This window comes from Elephas maximus, chromosome 8 (assembly GCF_024166365.1).
Source record: "Elephas maximus indicus isolate mEleMax1 chromosome 8, mEleMax1 primary haplotype, whole genome shotgun sequence".
Classification (NCBI taxonomy): domain Eukaryota; kingdom Metazoa; phylum Chordata; class Mammalia; order Proboscidea; family Elephantidae; genus Elephas; species Elephas maximus.
This window is the reverse complement of record NC_064826.1, coordinates 561426-579345: the sequence shown is the minus strand read 5'-3', so window position 1 is coordinate 579345 and position 17920 is coordinate 561426. Positions and strand designations below refer to the sequence as shown.

At 46.7% G+C, this 17920-nt stretch overlaps 2 protein-coding genes across 5 annotated transcripts in view; both read left to right on the top strand.

Moving 5' to 3' along the window:
- The first annotated feature begins 1377 nt into the window (after nucleotides 1–1377).
- ZNF775 (zinc finger protein 775) overlaps nucleotides 1378–17920 on the top strand; it is a 29829-nt gene continuing 13286 nt past the window's right edge. The window contains exons 1-2 of one of the 4 annotated variants that reach the window (XM_049894421.1): nucleotides 1386–1455; nucleotides 9958–12184. The gene's annotated coding sequence lies outside the window, so the exon portion shown is untranslated. Of the gene's footprint in view, nucleotides 1456–8556; nucleotides 12185–17920 lie in introns of those variants that run through there. The other 3 variants (XM_049894418.1, XM_049894417.1, XM_049894416.1) reach the window with 3 other exon arrangements.
- Nucleotides 1388–17920, top strand: part of LOC126082049 (gastrula zinc finger protein XlCGF49.1) — a 46121-nt gene continuing 29588 nt past the window's right edge. The window contains exon 1 of the mRNA XM_049894423.1: nucleotides 1388–1455. The gene's annotated coding sequence lies outside the window, so the exon portion shown is untranslated. The remainder of the gene's footprint in view (nucleotides 1456–17920) is intronic.

The following is a 17920-nucleotide window of genomic DNA, read 5'->3' as shown; positions in this document are numbered from 1 at the left end:
AGGCCTTACACACCCGCTACGTGCCCACTGCTGTCCTGGGTGCTAAGGGGGCACCGCAAGTTCTCTCCCCGCCCACATCCACGCGACGGTCTCTTCACCAACGTGCTCTTCCTGCCGCCACGGGATGCACAGTAACGTGCTGACTGAACAGCAACTCTCAGTGGAAGAACTACCGCCGTGTGAGACGTGCCCCAGCCCGCGCTCGGAGCAGGGGCTCGTGTTCTTCAGCGCACGAAGGAGGGTCGGCGTTCGGGGGTTATCTGGGGGACAGTCGCTTCCAGTGCAATATGCGTCCGACCTCAGAAACGTTTAAACCTTCAGGAGACTCCAGGAGTCCCGGGGACGGAGACCCAGGCGGGCTGCAGCCAGGACCGCGGGCAAAGGAAGACACGTCCCAGCAGCGTTTTAATTCTATTATGAAAACATTCTGCATCCACTCTGAAATGTGGCGTCTGGGGTCTTAAATGCTAACAAGCGGCCATCTAAGATGCAGCAATTGGTCTCAACCCACCTGGAGCAAAGGAAAATGAAGAACACCAAGGTCACACGACAACTAAGAGCCCATGAGACAGAAAGGGCCACATGAACCAGAGACCTACATCATCCTGAGACCAGAAGAACTAGGTGGTGCCCGGCCACAATCGATGACTGCCCTGACAGGGAGCCCAGCAGAGAACCCCTGAGGGAGCAGGAGATCAGTGGGATGCAGACCCCAAATTCTCATAAAAAGACCAAACTTAATGGTCTGACTGAGACTAAAGGAATCCCGGCGGCCATGCTCCCCAGACCTTCTGTTGGCACAGGACAGAAACCATCCCCGAAGACAACTCATCAGACATGAAAGGGACTGGTCAGCGGGTGGGAGAGAGACGCTGATGAAGAGTGAGCTAATTATATCAGGTGGACACTTGAGATTGTGTTGGCAACTCTTGTCTGGAGGGGGGATGGGAGGATAGAGAGAGAGGGAAGCCGGCAAAATTGTCAAGAAAGGAGAGACTGGAAGGGCTGACTCAAGAGGGGGAGAGCAAGTGGGAGTAGGGAGTGAGATGTATGTAAACTTACATGTGACAGACTGATTGGATTTGTAAACGTTCACTTGAAGCTTAATAAAAGTTAATAAAAAAAAAAAAAAATTGGAGGCCCGCCCCCCCCTTTCGCGCCCGGCGCCGAACGGGTTAATGCCGGCCCCGCCCCGCTCGGCCCGTAGGGGCGGGGTCAGCCCGCCCATTCGACGATTGGCTCTGGAGAACAAAGGGACCGCCCCTCGGGCTTCTCCGACGGGTTCGAACTGGTCATGTGAGCTGTATAGCCAATCAGATGGCCAGAAAGCCCTGGGGATGGCCAGGCCTACCAGCCAATCAGGGGTGTCTTCCCGCCCCACCTGCCCCCGGACTGGCCCGGCCGCGGCGGCGACCGCTGGCGGCTGGTACCGTCGACCTCGGCTCCCAGGCCCAGGTATTTCTTTCCAGGTGTCACTTGCCCCGCCCGCCCAGGCTCTGGGTTTCGGGCTGGGGAGCAGCGGGGCTAGGGCGCGCTGTTGCTGTAGGATCAGTGCCCAGCCGCGCGCCTCGCCCTTGTCCCCCTCAGCCGGGGTGGGGGAGGGTGTTAGGGCAGGGGTCTCCCGGTTCCCTCGCTCCGAACTTTCCCTTGTCCCCCTCTCCCGGAACTCCCCTCCAACCTTCCCACTCCCCCTTCCCGAACCTCCCCTCTCCCCGCTCCAGCCTCCGCACCCTCCTCTCCCGTACCTCCCCACTCTTCACTCTCTCCCCTCCGATCTCCCTGCTTCACCCCCAACCTCCCAACTCCGAACCTTCCCACCCTCATTCTCGAACCTCATACCCCAACTCGAACTTCCAAGCCCCCCAAACCTCCTCCCTATCCTCCCTCCCCCAAACTACTCTGGGGCAGGGACTGGAGCGGGCTGTCGGCAGGGGCATATGAGGGGGACTGGGAGTCCCCTGAAGGCGGCATGAATTGGGGAGGCGGTGTCCATGCCCTTCCCGAGGTCTGGAAAGGGTGTCGAAGTTGGTTTTCAGGTGTAGTGATGCACATAGAGTTGTTCAGAGGCAGCCGAAGAGCAATCCCCATTTTTCGACAAGCATTCCCGAGGAAGGGAAAGTTGAATGGTAGATTCAGGAGAGATTTGAGGGCTGGAGGCCCGTGGGTGCTCTCTAGGGCTTCCACTGGCCCTTCTATAAACTAAATGGGAGAATGACTGAGGTCCTGGTGGCATCTGGGGGAGATGCTCTGGGCAAGCTGAAATTCAATTCCGTTAAAAAGCACTAAGTCAGATTTGGATATGGTTGTGCCCTGTGGCAAAACTTCGGCATATTCTTTGCCACTCACAATCTGGTTTGGAAGACAAGAAGCGCAAGAGGCAACACCAGGAAAGTAAAACAGGAGATGTAAATATGGGTTCAGCAGCTCAGGCAGACCCTAGCAGGATGTGTGGCCTTGGTGGTGGAAGGTTTTGGGAGGTGGAGATGCCAGAAGAGGCATTCCAGGTGAGTAACAGCTGAAGGACCAAGGACACCCCCCATGGAGGTGGCTAGGGGAACAGGTGGCTGGAGGCCTGATGAAGACCCACTGTATCCTCTGCAGAAGGAAGGGAAGGAGGTGGTCCCGGGTGTGGGTTATGCTGAGAAATCCAAGGGCCGAGCGAGGGTGGCCTGGAGGGAGGAGCGCGGTCAGGGTGGTACATTCTCATCTGCTTTGAGGCAGGGGTATGCCTGTGCTATCAAGGGGGAAACACTCCTTTCCTTTTCCAGGTCCTTTGAATGCAGCAAGGGGGTGGAAAAGTTTATAAATTAAAATGTGACAGCTATCCAAAGAGTTGTTAGCAGTCAGGGTTGCCCTTCATTTTTAGAGATTATGGGGACCCCCAGGCCCAGCAGATCAGGTGCCCATGAGAAGGAGTCTTGGGAGGAGGTGCCTCAGGACCAGGCTGGGTGAATCCAGGGACCTCCAGGAGGTGGGCAGGCACCAGGGGTGAGGCCATGAGGTGCTGACCTGTGCCATGTTGGCAGTCCCCAGTGAGTGCTGGTGGAGCTGCGCACACCAGGGAGACCCTGAGTTTCAATTCTTAGGATGTAGGGGTGGTGAGAGGATGCTGGCAGCACTAACCTGAAAAGAATTTGTCTTGTGCCCTTGTGAACATTTTCCAGAGCACTTTCCCACTCCCCCCCCACCCCACTTATCAATACTATACATAACCCTGGTGGCGTAGTGGTTAAGTGCTATGGCTGTTAACCAAAGGGTTGGCAGTTCAAATCCGCCAGGCGCTCCTTGGAAACTCTACGGGGCAATTCTCTGTCTTATAGGGTTGCTATGAGTTGGAATCAATTCGGCGGCACTGGGTTTGGTTTTGGTTTTATACATAAGAGTAAGAATTATTATTTCAATTTGCAGTTGGGGAAACTGAGGCCCAGAGGAGGAAGGTGACATGCCCAGAGTCACACAGCTAACCAGAAGCAAAGCCAGCCCTGGGTCTTGGGCCTCTCAGTGCTGAGCTTTCCCCTCTACAATGTGTTTTTTTTTTTTGGAGTGATGGGATGCTGTCTCAGGCTTTTACTATTAGGCACTTTAAAACTCTTCCAGCCTCTACCCATATGCAGTTCCCAAACCACTTCCACATTGTAGGTATCTGTTAGAGCAGCACCCCACTCCTGGTACCAAATTCTGTCTTAGTTATCTATTGCTGCTATAACAGAAATTCTGCAAGTGGATGGCTTTAACAAACAGAATTTTATTCTCTCACAGTCTAAGAGGCTGGAAGTCTGAATTCAGGGCACCAGCTCCAGGGGAAGGCTATCTCTCTCTGTCGGCTCTGGTTAAAGGTCTTTGTCATCAATCTTCACCTGGTCTAGGGGTGTCTCAGTACAGGGATCTCACACCACCAAGAAGGAATAGCCTGGAGAAGAGCACATCCTTTGGACCTGGGGTCCCTGCACTCATGCAGGTGGCCTGACAGACCACCATGCCCCTCCAGGCTGACCCTGTCATGGCTGTATGAGTCTGTGGCTTCCATTCCCACTACCCGAGCAGGAGGGCCTTCGGTGGCTGAGTATGAGGACATGTGTGTTGTGCTTTGTGCTCCTGCTCTCATGAGCATGCTGTACTGTCACTATGTTCACGTGGCAACATCCACATGGATGATTCCTTTGTCCTTTGCATGTACAGGTTTGCAGATGTTGTTACATGTAGGTGTGCCTCTGGATGTGTGTGCACTTGGCTTTGATACCAGGTTCTTCCTGCACATTTAGGACTTACAAATCCAGCATCAGCAGCTGCTAACTGACCTGTTTCCCAGGAGAGAATATGATTCCATATGTGGCCAGAAGAGCCACTGCTCCCAAGTCCTCCATTCATCATTTGCTCTGTATTGAGAACCTTCTGCATACCAGGGCAGGGCCCCCGTCTTCCTTACAGTCTGGTACCATGCTCTCCAATAGAATATTCTAGGCTTTGGGACTGGGAGTGTCATTCCCACGAGGTGGTCCATGGTTGTGTGCTCGTCCTGGCACAGCATGTCCCGGCCATGTGGCCTGAGCACATGGCTCACTTCTCTGCACCACAGTTCCCTTCACTGTGAAACAGTGACAACATTAGCACGCCTCATTGTGAGGAGAAAGGGTGGTGGTCCTGCTGCCTTCTGTGTCCAGATCTGCAGATAAGCAAGGGTGGGAGCAGTGAGCGCACACTCAGACCTCTGTGGGCAAGCTGCTTGTTTCATTTGGGCTAGACAGCTGCCTCCATCCTGGTTCATCCCTGGAGACATTGTCCTGGGCCCAGCCCTAAGTCCACTTCCTATGAGTGGTCAGGGAGGGCTGAGGAGTGGCAGCCAGCCCAGAGCTGCCATGTGTGACCAGACTCTAGGAGCAGGTGAAACGGGCAGAAGTGGCCAAAGTCAGGAAGGAGGTGGCTAGGTAGAAGATGCAGGCCCTCCAGGAAGCACGGGGCCTGCTCCAGTGTGGGTGGGGTAGAGGGGCCAGCCTTGCCTGCCTGTGTTTCCCAGGAGGGGAGCAGTGGCAGAGAGGTGTGGGCTAGTTTGGGGAGGTGTCAGCCCTCAAGACCTCCTGTCCATGTGAAGGCACGGGGCAGCCCCAGCCCCCGTTGCTCCTCATCCCCACCTGTGCCCGAGTCTGTGCATGATGAGAATGTTCCAGAGGCTGAGACTTGGGAGGGTGTGAGGAGACCTGGATATGCCCCAAACTGCTTCTCCATGGCCTGTGCCCCCTTCCTCTGCTAAACCCAACCTCTGCCCCCCCAAGCCTGCCACCTGCCCCAGAGGCTGCGTGTGTGTGGGCACTGTCTGTAGGCATGGCAGCGTGTCCTGGGCCCAGGGCCTTGGGGTGGGGGTGGGGCAGTGACTGCAGGGTGCGTCCTGCTTCCCCCAGACCTTGCTGGGCAGCAGAGGTGGATGAAATGGCCTGCAGAGGTCTGGGTGCTGGGAAGGATGGTGACTCTATCCCCACAAACGCTCTTTTATGATGGGGGCGTGCGTGATGTTTTGCTGGCAGCCTCTGTCTGGTGTCCTCTGGCAGTGCTGTGGGGGACAGGGGGACAAGGAGGGCATGTGGGCAGAGCAAGAGAATGGGGTGTGGGCAGTGCCAGCCAGCAGAGAATTGTCTGCCCGAGGGCATTTCCTGGGCCTGGCTTTTCTCAGCATTCTTGTCCCCAGGACACTGGGCAGCCATTTTCCCCACTGGAGCATACAGATGGGTATGGGTGCCCCAGGCGTGGCCTGCCCCCTCCCCCATTCCTGTTCCCCTCCATTGCTGCCCCTTTCCTATGCCCTCCATCACTCTTGTGCTCCTGGCCTCTCATTTCCTCTTCCCCTTGCTCTGTTCCCATGTCTCCACTCTGACATGGGCCACGCCCCACCTCCCTGAGCCCCGCCCCCCAGCTGGGCTGTGGCCTGTGGCAGCAGGATGCGTGGGGTGACTGCTCTGGGCAAGTGGCTGGGCATCTGTCACTCTCTGCTGCCAAGACAGGTGCCTCAAGTAGGAGTGTCTCTGCTCTGGCTCCCGGAGCCTCTAGCTTTGTTGTGGGGTGTTCACCCCGACTTCACCCTATGTTTGTAACCTGCACCTCCAAACCCCAGTCTGCACTCCACATTGCAGTGACCTCTGAGCCTGTTCATTGGATATCATACCTCCAGTTCTGTGAGGGGTTCCCTGAGGCACAGAATGACCTGGTGGAAGAGAGGGGTGCAGGGCTCCCTAGCATTCATGGGGCCCTGGTAGGCGGGTGCTGCCCTCTCCTGAGCTGTCCCTGTCCTCAGCAGCCCCACCCACCTCTCATCAGGACTCAGGTCCCCAGTCTTGTCAGAAGGTGGAGGCATCTTGGGCCTCTGCAAGGCTCCCGGGCTGACTGATGGCTGCCTTCACAGCAGGGCATGGGTGCTCACATCTCTAGACAGACAGACAGACAGACAGACAGACAGACAGACAGACAGACAGACAGACAGCCAGCCAGCCAAATTCAACGGGGGGCTAGGGGATGTGGGTGCCAGACTGTGCAGCACAGTGTCTGGGCATGTCCTGTCAAGACAGGCCTGATCCAAGCTGACACATGAACACCACGCCAGGTATGCAGTGTTATGTGAGACTGGGGTTGTTCCCTTATACCAGGGCTTCCAACTGGTTTTTATGTATACGTAAGCATCACCTGGGAGTCTTGTAAAAATGTAGATCCTGATTCAGTATATCTGGGATGGAACAATAGCATCACTAGAGGAGTGTGGGGGGTGCAGAGCGCACTGGGTAACGTTATTAGAGGGGTGACAACAGAATGACTGTCTATAAAATTTTTGTACAGTGCTTCAGCAGTGACTTTTTTTTTTCCAACATCTGTAGTTACGACAACAAAAATATTTTTCTAAGCCCAGCTCACAAGTATCGGTATACCTACAAGGCTAAAACTCTATGCTAATTTACTTTAGAACCTTTTAACGCTCTCCAGTCAGAGCTGTCATGATATCCAATTAAAATGATGCTTCAGGTCACATGGTCTCATCTGCACAGGTTGTAAGCACTGCTCTTCTTTTGTGGCTGCCGGTGTTTTTTTAGTTGCTGATTTTGTCAAATTTTCTGGTGTTTTAGCCACAATATGGTGGTAATTAGTATTTGTGAACCTGTATCAATAACTTTTTTTGAGAATGAAGTAGAAATTAAAGGAAAAGAAGAAGAAAAATAAAAAAAGACTTCTGCACAGTTACTCATAGTATTGTAACTAATGTTATAATTAAATGTAGAAAGATTTTACAAAGCAGATTTGTTGTTAGTATTCATATAATCTAAGAAATACACATTTAAGCAATTCATCACTTACTATTTTTCACCATATCACATATTATTTTATGATTAAAATTGATAATAAACATTAGTAAGGATTCTGAATGGTCTGGTATGGGAGGAGGTCCATGGGGGAGAGTTACCGCACTGGGTGACACCAACCCTAGTGACAGCACTGGGTGGAAATGCAAATTGTCAGCAGGGGTTTGAAATGGAACCAACTGGTTTGAAGCCCTGCTTTATACAGATGGTCGAGGCCTCTGAGAGGGTGATGTTTAGTAAGGGCCCAAGGAGGTGGGAAGCGAGTTACGCAGACATCTGGGGGGAGCATTCCACCAGGGGTCGGCCTGCATGGAAGCCTAAGCAGGAGGATTCTTTAAGCAGCCAGGAACCAGGGGGACAGGCCCTTGCCCAGGGCAGCTTCCCTGTTCCTGGCATGCCTCCTTGCTCAGGGCACCACCCCTGGGCCAGGCAAGTCCCTTGCCTGGGACACCTCCCCTCTGCCCACCACAGCCTTACCATGAAATGTTCAGGAGACATGAGCGTAAAGAGACAAGCCCCAGGTTGGGTAACTAGGGATTAGTTATCGAGTAACCAGAACAGACTAGTCCATGTGGCGTGGGGAGAGCTGGTGTTAGCCCCCATGAAGTTTGTATGGGAATGTGGGAGAGGACTCTGAGGGCATGGAGGCTAGTGGTTGGGCAACCTTCCTTTCTTTGGGTGGCTTTGTGGTTGTGTCTTCACGACCAACCATACCAGTGCCAAACGGACCTCTAAATGTGCTTGCGTTTCCTGGACCCCATATGAGCATCCTGCCAGTGTTCGGGTGTGGGGCTGAAGCACTGGCCTGTGGGTTGGGAGGCCTGGGCTCTTGCCCAGCTCGGCCATCTAATTACCTGTGACTTGGGGCAGGTTAATGGCCTTCTCTAGCCTTAGTTTTCTCTTTATAACACAGGAATTATGCCCACTTGCCTAGTGGTGAGTTGAGTGTGCAATTAAAAACACCTGCAAATTTTCAAATGAGGTACTGGACAGAAAAGCTCTTGGAAGAAGAGTGTGCTGGCTGGGGTGGGATGAGGACTGGGTAACACCATTTTCTTCCTTGTCCCACAGGCCATTGCTCTTTCTTCCACTCCCGTTGCCTACAGGTGCAGGGCAGGGACCCATCCATAGGGGAGGGATCTGCCTGTGGGCACCGTGGGGCTCCAAGGAGCGAGGCCTGGCTGGCAGCAGCACAGGTACAAGGGAGGAGGGGGCAGGTGGAGACCAGGGATGTGGTGCCTCCATGGGGGAAGGACATGGAAGGCCATATCAAAGGGTGGGAAAAAGGCCATGGAGGCCACAATAGGACATGGCAGGGGAGGGGATGGAGAGCCTATGCTGTGCTCATCAGACATCGAAACATGGCACTCAGCTGGTTGAAACCAGCCCTATGGTCCTTGGTCAGAACAGTGTCGCACTTAGGGTCACTCAGAGTTCATTGATGGTCTTTATCAGGAAAGCTGGTTGGGGCTGATTGTGATGAGATCAGCAGTCAGTCCTTTGCAGTCATGTGACCTTGGTGCAGTCCTCCCCACATTCCTACCCCATGGCCACCAGCCTGGGCCCTCAGAGAGGGTAGGTGCCCCAGAGCAGAGGCCCCATTGCCCTTGTGGGCGTCTTCTACCTAGTCATTTCGATGATCTAAGACAGAGACAACACACAAGCCATGACAGTATGACAAAGTGACACACTGGAGTTCTGCTGCTATTCATAAAGTTTACACTGGCCAGTTTTCAGAAGTAGACTGCCAGGTCTGTCTTCCTAGACTGTTTTAGTCTGGAAGTTCTGCTGAAACCTGTCCAACAAGGGTGACCCTGCTGATATTTGAAATACTGGTGGCAAAGCTTCCAGCAGCATAACGACAAGCAACAGGTTTCAGCAGAGCTTTCAGACAAAGACAGACTAGGATGAAGTACCTGCCAGTCTACTTCTGAAAAAATTGGCCATTAAAAACCTTATGAATAGCAGCAGAACATTGTCTGTGTGGATGCAGTCAAGCATTTGGGACCTTCATTTGCTGATGTGGCAGCACTCAAAATGAGAAGAAACAGCTGCAAACATCCATTATTATTCGGAACTTGGAATGTACGAAGTATGAATCTAGGAAAATTGGAAGTCGTCAAAAATGAAAGGGAACGCATAAAGATTGCTATCCTAGGCTTTAGTGAGCTGAAATGGACCAGTATTGGCCATTTTGAATCAGATAATCATCTGATCTACTATGCCAGGAATGACATATTGAAGATCAATAGTGTTGCGATCATCATCAAAAAGAACATTTTAAGATCTAGCTTGAAGTACAACACTGTTCAGTGATAGGATAATATCCATACACCTACAAAGAAGACAAGTTAATACAACTATTACTTAAATTTATGCACCAACCACTAAGTCCAAAGGTGAAGAAATTGAAGATTTTTACCAACTTCTGCTGTCTGAAATTGATCGAACATGCAATCAGGATGCATTGATAATTACTGGTGATTGGAATGTGAAAGTTGGAAACAAAGGAGGACCAGTAGTTGGAAAATATGGCCTTGGTGATAGAAATGATGCCAAAGATCACATGATAGAGTTTTGCAAGACCAACTAATTCTTCATTTCAAATACCTTTTTTCAGAAACACAAATGGCAACTAAACATGTGGATCTCACCAGATGGAATACACAGGAATCAGTCTCACTACATCTATGGAAAGAGACAGTGGAAAGGCTCAATATCATCAGAACAAGGCCAGGGGTCGGCTGTGGAATAGACCATCAGTTGCTCATGTGCAAGTTGAAGTTGAAGAAAATTAGAACAGTTTCATGAGAGCCAAAGTACGACCTTGAGTCTATCCCACCTGAATTTAGAGATGATCTCAAGAACAGATTTGATGTGTTGAACACAAATGATTGAAGAGCAGACGAGTTGTGGAATGACATCAAGGACATCATCCATGAAGAAAACAAAAGATCATTAAAGACACAGGAAAGACAGGACCAAAATGGATGTCAGAAAAGACTCTGAAAGTTGCTCTTGAACATAGATTAGCTAAAGCAAAAGGAAGAGGTGATGAAAGAGCTGAAGAGAAGATTTCGAAGGGCAGCTCGAGAAGACAAAGTGAAGTATTATGACATGTGCAAAGATCTGGAGTTAGAAAGCCAAAAGAGAAGAACATGCTCAGCATTTTTCAAGCTGAAAGAACTGAAGAAAAAATTCAAGCCTTGGGTTGCAATTTTGAAGAATTTTAGGGGGAAGATATCAAACAATGCAGGAAGCATCAAAAGTAGATGAAAGGAATACACAGAGTCACTGTACCAAGAAGAAATTGTCAACGTTCAACCATTTCAGGAAGTAGCATATGATCAGGAACTGATGGTACTGAAGGAAGAGGTCCAAGCTGCACTGAAGGCGTTGGCGAGAAACAAGGCTCCAAGAATTTACAGAATACCAATTGAGATGTTTCAACAAATGGATACAGCGCTGAAAGTGTTCACATGTCTATGCCGAGAAATTTGGAAGACAGCTACCTGGCCAACAGGCTGGAAGAGATCCATATTTTTGCCCATTCCAAAGAAAAAGGTGATCCAACAGAATGTGGAAATTATTGAACAGTATCATTAATATCATACATAAGTAAGATTTTGCTGAAGGTCATTCAGAAGTGGTTGCAGAAGCACATAGACAGGGAACTGCCAGAAATTAAAAGCCGGTTCAGAAGAGGACGTGGAACAAGGGATTTCATTGCTGATGTCAGATGGATCCTGGCTGAAAGCAGAGAATACCAGAGAGATGTTTACCGGTGTTTTATTGACTATACAAAAGCATTTGACTGTGTGGATCATAACAAATTATGGATAACATTGTGAAGAATGGGAATTCCAGAACACTTAATTGTGCTCATGAGGAACCTGTACTTAGATCAAGAAACAATCATTCAGACAGAACGAGGGGGTACTGCATGGTTTAAAGTCAGAAAAGGTGTGCTTCAGGGTTGTATCCTTTCACCATTTTTATTCAGTCTATATGCTGAGCAAATAATCTGAGAAGCTGGACTCTAAGAAGAAGAACACAGTATCAGGATTGGAGGAAGACTCATTAACAACCAGTGATATGCAGATGACACAACCTTGCTTGCTGAAAGTGAAGAGGAGTTGAAGCATTTACTGATGGAGATCAAAAACCACACAAGGTGGAGCCAAGATGGCAGAATAGACAGATGCTTCTGTCAAGCCCTCTTTACAACAAAGACCTGAAAAAACAAGTGAAATGACTATATTTGTAACAAGCTGGGAGCCCTGAGCGTCAAAGGCAAGCTTAGACAACGAACTGAGGGGCAGGGGAAGGAAGAGACCATTCAGAAGTGGAGAGGAGTTGCTGGACCTGAATCGCGGGGAGCCCTCAGGCACCACTCTTGGAGCTTTGGCGGCAGCAGGCTGGTCCTAGTGTTGGGCCGCAGTTTCCTCAGGGAGAAGCAGCCAGTCACACAGCCCTCTCACACCTCCGGAACCTGAGGAGAAAGGCGCTCCCGGCAAAAGCTAAGTACTTGCGTATATTTTACCGCGCCCCTCCCCCACCCCCAACCCAGCTTCAGCGGCTGAATCCCTGGAGCTGAGATAGACCCTGGTGAGCACCTGGAGCTGTCCTCCCAGCCTTGGGGAAGGAAAAAAATTCCAACTGGGGGAAGAGATAATTTGCTAGCTCCATTAACTGGGGGAGCTCAGGACAGAAGCGGCTCCTGTCCAGGCATAAACCATCCATGGACCTTGAGCACCTTTCCCTTCTGCATGGACCTGTGTGGACCTATTTCGGGAGAATAGGCCCTTGTTGGCAAACTCCGACCATTTCAGCTGTGAGGTGGAGAGGTGGGTGTTTGACGTTTGACATTGCTTTGCCTATTAAACAAGGTCCTCAGCTACCCACAACAGGGACCTAAGGACTGGTGGCTCCATTTGGGTCGCCCGGCCACCCAAAAGAGGGGCCCAGGGTTAACTGGCACCTCCCAGTCCTTACAACAAAATCTTTGGGTGCCCATGGTCCCTCTGCAGAGCCCATCCACCAGCACGCTCTAGGGAACGGAGACATGTTTTCCTCAGAGACGTGGGGGATGATTCTCAGCCCCCTGCCTTGTTCAGAGCGTGACCCCCAGCTGCAATCAGATACGGGTATATACGCCAATCACCCCTGCCCCTCTAAGACTGTAGGACAGAGCCTGTACCACACACTTGATATCAGCAACCTGGAAACCTGAGCTGAATTCATACAAGAAAACTGAATGGACTCCTAGACTAATGTACCTGATAACAGCTCTAGCCATCTGGGGACAGGACACCAGAGCTCCAAAGGCAAAAATAAGCTAGCTCACCCAAGCAACCCATAGGGGTATACCAAAACAAAACAAAGCAAGCAGCTACGACACAGTGAGCAAGCATAAACTAATACAATAACTTATAGATGGCTCAGAGACAACAGTCAGTATCAAGTCACATAAAGAAACAGGCCATGATCACCTCAACAGTCTCTCAAAACAAAGAATCCAGGGATCTTTTAGATGAAAGTTCATTCCTGGAAATACCACATGCAGAATACAAAAGTTTAATATACAGAACCCTTCAAGACATCAGGAAGGAAATGAGGCAATATGCAGAACAAGCTAAGGAACACACAGATAGAGCAACTGAAGAACTCAGAAAGATTATTCAGGAACATAATGAAAAGTTTAATAAAGCTGGAAAAACCCATAGACAGACAGCAATCGGAAATTCAGAAGATTAACAATAAAATTACAGAAGTAGACAACTCAACAGAAAGTCAGAGAAGCAGAATAGAGCAAGTAGAAGCTAGAATCTCTGAACTCGAAGATAAATCACTTGGCACTAATATATTTGAAGAAAAATCAGATAAAATAATTGAAAAAAATGAAGAAACCTTAAGAATTATGTGGGACTCTATCAAGAGAAATAACCTATGAGTGAATGGAGTACCAGAACAGGGAGGGATAACAGAAAATACAGAGAAAATTGTTGAGGATTTGTTGGCAGAAAACTTCCCTGATATTGTGAAAGATGAGAAGATATCTATCCAAGATGCTCATCGAGCTCCACATAAGGTAGATGTTAAAAGAAAGTCACCGAGACATATTATAATCAAACTTGCCAAAACCAAAGATAAGGAGACAATTATAAGAGCAGCGAGGGATAAAAGAAAAGTCACCTACAAGGGAGACCCAATAAGAATAAGCTCGGACTACTCTGCAGAAACCAGGCGGGCAAGAAGGCAATGGGATGACATTTAAAAAATTGAAGGAAAAAAAATTGCCTGCCAAGAATCATATATCCATCAAAACTGTCTCTTAAATATGAAGGTGAAATTAAGACATTTCCAGATAAACACAAGTTGAGGGAATTCGTAGAAACCAAACCCAAACTACAAGAAATACTAAAGGGAGTTCTTCGGTTAGAAAATCAATAATATCAGGTATCGACCCAAGACTAGAACACTGAGCAGAGCAACCAGAAGTCAACCCAGACAGGGAAAGAAAAAAAAAAAAAAAAAAAGCCCAGCACAGGGAAACAGCGATGTTATTATATAAAAGAAGACATCATTAAAATAATAAAGAGGGACTAAGAAATGTAATCATACACCTTCCATATGGAGAGGAAGATACGGCGATACAAAGAAATAAAAGTTATAAATTTAGAAAAATAGGGGTAAATAATAAGGTAACCACAAAGGAGACAAACTATCCTACTCATCAAAATAAAATTCAAGGGAAAAATACAGACTCAGCAGAAACAAAATTAACAAGAAATATGAGGAAAGGACAATATATAAAGAAAATCTCAGCACATAAAATCAAGTGGGAAAAAGAAGCTGTCAACACACACAAAAAAGACATCAAAATGATAGCACTAAATTCATACCTATCCATAATTACCCTGAATGTAAATGGACTAAATGCACCAATAAAGAGACAGAGAGTGGCAGAATGGATTAAAAAACAAGATCCATCTATATGCTGCCTACAAGAGACACACCTTAGAGACACAAACAAACTAAAAGGATGGAAAAAAGTATATCAAGCAAACAACAATCAAAAAAGAGCAGGAGTGGCGATATTAATTTCTGACAAAATAGATTTTAAAGTTAAATCCATCAGAAAGGATAAGGAAGGACACTATAAAATGATTAAAGGGACAATATACCAAGAAGATATAACCATATTAAATATTTATGCACACGGTGACAGGGCTGCAAGATACATAAAACAAAACTCTATCAGCATTGAAAAGTGAGATAGACAGCTCCACAATAATAGTAGGAGACTTCAACGCACCACTTTCGGTGAAGGGCAGGACATCCAGAAAGGAGCTCAATAAAGACACGGAAGATCTAAATGCCACAATCAACCAACTTGACCTCGTAGGCATGTACAGAACACTCCACCCAACAGCAACCAAGTGCACTTTCTTTTCTAGTGCACATGGAACATTCTCTAGAATAGACCACATATTAGGTCATAAAGCAAGCCTTCGCAGAATCCAAAACATTGAAATATTACAAAGCATCTTCTCTGACCGTAAGGCCATAAAAGTGGAAATCAGTAACAGGAAAAGCAGGGAAAAGAAATCAAACGCTTGGAAACTGAACAATACCCTGCTCAAAAAAGACTGGCTTATAGAAGACATTAAGGATGGAATAAAGAAATTCATAGAATCCAATAAGAATGAAAACGCTTTCTATCAGAACCTTTGGGACACAGTAAAAGTGGTCCTCAGAGGCCAATTTATATCAATAAATGCCCACATCCAAAAAGAAGAAAGGGCCAAAATCAAATAACTATCCCTACAACTTGAACAAATAGAAAGAGAACAACAAAAGAAACCCACAGGCACCAGAAGAAAACAAGTAGTAAAAATTAGAGCTGAACTAAATAAAACAGAAAACAGAAAAACAGTTGAAAGAATTAACAAGACCAAAAGCTGGTTTTTTGAAAAACTTAACAAAATTGATAAACCATTGGCCAAACTGACAAAAGAAAAACAGGAGAGGAAGGAAATAACCTGAATAAGAAATGAGATGGGTGATATTACAACACACCAAACTGAAATTAAAAGAATCATATTAGATTGCTATGAAAAACTATACTCAAACCAATTTCAAAACCTAGAAGAAATGGATGAATTCCTAGAAACACTCTACCTACCTAAAGTAACACAAACAGAGGTAAAACAACTAAATGGACCCATAACAAGAGATTGAAAAGGTAATCAAAAAGCCCTGGTCTGGACGGCTTCACTGCAGAGTTCTACCAAACTTTCAGAGAAGAGTTAACACCACTACTACTAAAGGTATTTCAGAGCACAGAAAACAACGGAATACTACCAGACTCATTCTATGAAGCCACCATATCCCTGATACCAAAACCAGGTAAAGACACCACAAGAAAAGAAAATTATAGACCTATATCCCTCATGAATGTAGATGCAAAAATCCTGAACAAAATTCTAGCCAATAGAATTCAACAACGTATCAAAAAAATAATTCACCATGACCAAGTGGGATTCATACCAGGTATGCAGGGATGGCTCAACATTAGAAAAACAATTCATGTAATCCACCACATAAATAAAACAAAAGACAAGAATCACATGATTTTATCAATTGATGCAGAAAAGGCATTTGACAAAGTTCAACACTCATTCATGATAAAAACTCTCAGCAAAATAGGAATAGAAGGAAAATTTCTCAACATAATAAAGGGCATTTATACAAAGCCAACAGCCAACATCACCCTAAATGGAGAGAGCCTGAAAACATTCCGATTAAGATCGGGGACCAGACAAGGATGCCCTTTTATCACCACTCTTATTCAACATTGTGCTGGAAGTCCTAGCCAGAGCAATTAGGCTAGATAAAGAAATAAAGGGCATCCAGATTGGCAAGGAAGAAGTTAAAGTATCTCTATTTGCAGATGACATGATCTTATACACAGAAAACCCTAAGGAATCCTCCAGAAAAGTACTGAAACTAATAGAAGAGTTCAGCAGAATATCGGGATACAAGATAAACATACAAAAATCAGTTGGATTCCTCTACACCAACAAAAAGAACATCGAAGAGGAAATCACCAAATCAATGCCATTTACAGTAGCCCCCAAGAAGATAAAATACTTAGGAATAAATCTTACCAGAGATGTAAAAGACTTATACAAAGAAAACTACTGTACACTTCTGCAAGAAACCAAAAGAGACTTACATACGTGGAAGAACATACCTTGCTCATGGATAGGAAGGCTTAACATTATAAAAATGTCTATGCTACCAAAAGCAATCTGTACATTTAATGCAATTCCGATCCAAATCCCAACGACATTCCTTAATGAGATGGAGAAACAAATCACTAATTTCATATGGAAGGGAAAGAGGCCCCGGATAAATAAGGCATTATTGAAAAAGAAGAATAAAGTGGGAGACCTTACTTTACCTGATTTTAGAACCTATTATTACACCTCAGTAGCCAAAATAGCCTGGTACTGGTACAACAACAGATACATGGACCAATGTAACAGAATTGAGAATCCAGACATAAATCCATCCACATATGAGCAGCTGATATTTGACAAAGGCCCCAAAACAGTTAAATGGGGAAAACAGAGTGTTTTTAACAAATGGTGCTGGCATAACTGTATATCCATCTGCAAAAAAATGAAAGAAGACCCATACCTCACACCATGCACAAAAACTAACTCAAAATGGATCAAAGACCTAAATATAAAATCTAAAACAATAAAGATCATGGAAGACAAAATAGGGACAACGTTAGGAGCCCTAATATATGGCATAAACAGGATAGAAAACATTATAAAGAACGTAGAAGAAAAACTAGATAACTGGGAGCTCCTAAAAATCACACTTATGCTCATCCAAAGACTTCACCAAAAGAGTAAAAAGACTACCTACAGACTGGGAAAAAGTTTTTAGCTATGACATTTCTGATCAGTGCCTGATCTCTAAAATCTACATAATACTGCAAAAACTGAACTGCAAAAAGACAACCGAATTAAAAAATGGGCAGAAGACATGAATAGACACTTCACTAAAGAAGACATTCAGGTAGCTAACAGATATATGAGGAATTGTTCATGATCATTAGCCATTAGAGAAATGTAGATCAAAACTACAATGCGATTTCATCTCACTCCAACGGGGCTGGCATTAATCCAAAAAAACACAAAATAATAAATGTTTGAGGTGTTGTGGAGAGATTGGAACACTTCTACACTGCTGGTGGGAATGTCAAATGGTACAACCACTTTGGAAATCGATTTGGCGGTTCCTAAAAAGCTAGAAATAGAACTACCATATGATCCAGCAATCCCACTCCTTGGAATATATCCTAGAGAAATAAGAGCCTTTGCATGAACAGATATATGCACATCCATGTTTATTGCAGCACGGTTTACAATAGGAAAAACATGGAAGCAACCAAGGTGCCCATCAACGGATGAATGGATAAATAAATCATGGTATATTCACAAATGGAATACTACGCATCGATAAAGAACAGTGAGGAATCTGTGAAACATTTCATAACATGG